A 3694-nucleotide genomic window follows, 5' to 3' on the forward strand; every position below is an offset into this window, starting at 1 on the left:
TCTTACTTCTTGCTTCACTGCTGACATTCTGTTTAAAAAAGAATTCTTATTAGAATAGTCCAAAATAGATTATTATTTTTGAGTAAGGTATAGAGAAATCAGTAGTTCACTGTTACTGAAGATTCCAGTACCTCTCATTGGAGGTGGTATATTTTAGTGGGAAGCATCAGCAAAAGCTGAGTTTGATTCCACTAGTGAATTTTACAATCTTGTGAAAGTAAATGAAAAAAATTACCTGGCTTCTATTTCTTCAGTTTCAAAGTGGAGGAACTGGGCCTTGCGTCCGCCCCTGGAGCTGCCCACGCAACCCAGCCATGGTCAATCCCACTGTGTTCTTTGACTTTGCCCTGGATGGCGAGCCTTTGGACCGAGTCTCCTTTAGCTGTTTGCAAAGTTCCAAAGACAGTGGAAAACTTTCCTGCTCTGAGCCCTGGGGAGACAGGATTTGATTATCAAGGTTCCCGCTTTCACAGAATTATTCCGGCATTTCTGTGCCGGTGTGGTGACTTCACTCGCCATCATGGCTACTGGCAGCGAGTCCATCTATGGGGAGAAATCTGATGATGTGAATTTCATCCTGAAGCACATGGGTCCTGGCATCTTGTCGATGGCAAATGCCGGATCCAACACAAATGGGTTCCAGATTTTCATCTGCACTGCCGAGACTGAATGGTTGGATAGCAAACACGTGGTCTTTGGCAAGGTGAAAGAGGGCATGAATATTGTGCAAGCCATGGAGTGCTTTGGGTTCACGTATGGCAAGACCAGCAAGAAGATCACCATAGCTGACTGCGGACAAATCTAATAAATTTTTCTTGTACTGTACCTTAACTACCAGATCATTCCTTCTGTAGCTCAGGCGAGCACCCCTTCACCCCCATCTGCTTAAACTATCCTATAATCTTTGTGCTGTCGCTGGAGTTCTATGGGTTTTATATTTCTTTACTCCCCTCCAAGTCTAGCTGGATGCAGAGTTAATTTTCTGATTATGAAATAAAAACTAAACAAAAAAATAAAGTGAAGGAACTGGATTGTAGGCTCCATGGTTTAATATTTTTTATTATTTCATATTATATTTATATTAATATTTTTAGCGTTATCTTATATCTGATTTTTTTGTCTGTATATGTTCAAACACCTGGCACCCTTGCAGGATATGTTTAGGTAATATCTTATCATCACAAATTTTTAACTGAATATTCATATCATTGATTTATAATTTCAGAATATTTGCTCTAGCTCAGAATCTTCAGGCCATTATAATTTAGAAAAAAATTGTAAAGCTCTTTTTTTTAAAGATTCTATTTTTTATGTGACAGAGAGTGAGAGAGAGAGAGAGAGCAGCAGCAGCAGAGGGAGAGGGAGAAGTAGATTCCCTGCTGAGCAGCGAGCCCGATGCGGGGCTCAATCCCAGGACCCTGGGATCATGACCTGAGCCAAAGGCAGATGGTTTACCAACTGAGCCACCCAGGCATCCCTGTAAAGCTTTTATGCTTGAATAGATTTCTTTTAGATTTTATTATTAGTGCAATACAATCAAATACATTATATATGTTGCTTTTAGAAATATAAAAATATAGATGCATAGATTTTTAACAAAATAAAAATTTGGGGGGAGTGAGAAATTTTGCCCCATTCTCCAAACCACAAATTTTTCAAAAAAAAAATTGTTTGGAGCAAGAGAACATTACTGAATATTTCATCTCTCACCCATCCTATTTTTCAATTTAAGAGATTGTCTTATACATTTCTCAAAGTTGTTGCTTTTTTGTTTTTTAAAAATATATTCAAAACTAAGCTTGGTTTCTTTAATCTCAAACTTCCGTAAGTGTTATAATTCTTCCCTTTAGAAAATGAGTTGGCTGTTTTTTCTGATAGTCCAATTTCTAGAATAAGTCATATCTCAAATTGTAATGGTTTGGTTCTCAAGATTTACAGAAAATAAGGGTATGCCCTAAAACTTAACATGAATCTTATGAATATTTGTCAAGTCTGTGTTCAGACCATTCCCAAATTACCAATGTCTGATTTCAAATGGCTCTTACATGCAACTGCCAGGCACTTCTGGTTTCACTGTTGATAGAAACTTCACAGAGTCCTGCTCCATTCCTACTCTCTTCTGCAGCACTGAAGTCTCAGAATCCCTTGCCACGGTATGGAGATTCCTGATACCACTGGAGGGCTTTTATTGCAGGACATGTCCTCCTCGGGTCTCAGAATCCCTTGCCACGACTGTAGCATGAAGTCTGGTGGCGTGATGTGTCGGGAAGGGAGCAGTATGGAGATTCCTGATACCACTGGAGGGCTTTTATTGCAGGACACGTCCTCCTCGGGTCTCAAATTAAAACAAGAGTTGAGTTACTGTTCAATCATCAGAATTTTATTACTGAGAGCCTTCTACGTACAAACTAGTCCTTTTCTTCCAAATGTCCTCCTTGGAACATAATGTTTCACTCTCTTCAAAGGATTGGGATTATACTGCTCTATAACGTATACCCAAGGCATAAGGCCTTTGCTGTTGGATTAGTTCCAGATGGAAGACATTTACTGCAATGTAAATAAAATATAAACAAATATAGGATTATTGAGCCTCTACAACTGGAAACTCTAAATTAAATCTAAGCTCTTTGATTTAACGATCATTTCTTAATTGTATTTTTATTATCTAGGCTTAGTATTTAGCAGGTGCTCAATATAGATCCATTGAACTAAGCTGAACCTACACCAAGATCCACAACTGATGCATTTCCATTAGTTTATAGTACAGAAATTCGAACTCATGGTTTAGACAATTTATGTGACTAATGGGGACTATATAAAGAGTAATAGCATGCCATTATGTTGATAGTAATATCTATAGCATGTTTTAATAATGTCTTGTATGGTGATGGAAATTTTTAGTAATCAATAATTTAATTTTAGGCTAAGCAAAACAAGTGGCTAAATTATTTTAGGTTACTCTTGAAAATCAAATTAATTTGAAGAGTTTTTTTTTTTTTAAAGATTTTATTTATTTATTTGATAGAGAGAGACACAGCGAGAGAGGGAGCACAAGCAGGGGGAGTGGGAGAGGGAGAAGCAGGCTTCCCGCTGAGCAGGGAGCCCGATGCGGGGATGCGGGGCTCGATCCCAGGACCCTGGGATCACAACCTGAGCTGAAGGCAGACGCTTAACGACTGAGCCACCCAGGCGCCCCAATTTGAAGAGCTTTTTAAAATTACTTCCATATTGCTATTTTTATAACTCTCAACTAATATATTTTAAAATATTAGTTCATAGAAACAGTTTTCACTTAAAAATAAGATGAGCAAAGAAATCACTGGTGACTGTTCTTGTAGTGATGAAGTGATTAACAGATATTCACAAGCCGGGGATCAGACTGGCTTTATTAATCCAATGATTTTGCATAAACTTAGCCAGCTGGCAGACACTGAGGTTTTTCTATGATTGCCATCTGCAAAGATCCGGAACAGGGTTTAGACTCCACCCTAATGAGTGTTGATTCTTAGACATCATCCTTCTAATCCAATAGGCCCTACTCATGCTTTTCTCAACCATTTGTGAAGGTCCTAAATCAATCTAGCTCTTACAGTCACAAACCAGGGCTCAGAGTGTTTGGTTCAGAGAGTTGTAACCAGGTTAATATTGAGAAAAATAGCCTTTCTGATAGAACTGGCTTTCACATTCCAGTAGT

The 3694-nt window shown here is 38.4% G+C and overlaps 1 pseudogene; it reads left to right on the plus strand.

Moving 5' to 3' along the window:
• Positions 1 to 314: 314 nt before the first annotated feature.
• LOC102744126 (peptidyl-prolyl cis-trans isomerase A pseudogene) lies at positions 315 to 1089 on the plus strand (annotated as a pseudogene).
• The last annotated feature ends 2605 nt before the right edge of the window (positions 1090 to 3694 follow it).

The sequence above is a fragment of the Leptonychotes weddellii genome, chromosome 3 (assembly GCF_054177405.1).
Source record: "Leptonychotes weddellii isolate Sample4059 chromosome 3, ASM5417740v2, whole genome shotgun sequence".
Classification (NCBI taxonomy): domain Eukaryota; kingdom Metazoa; phylum Chordata; class Mammalia; order Carnivora; family Phocidae; genus Leptonychotes; species Leptonychotes weddellii.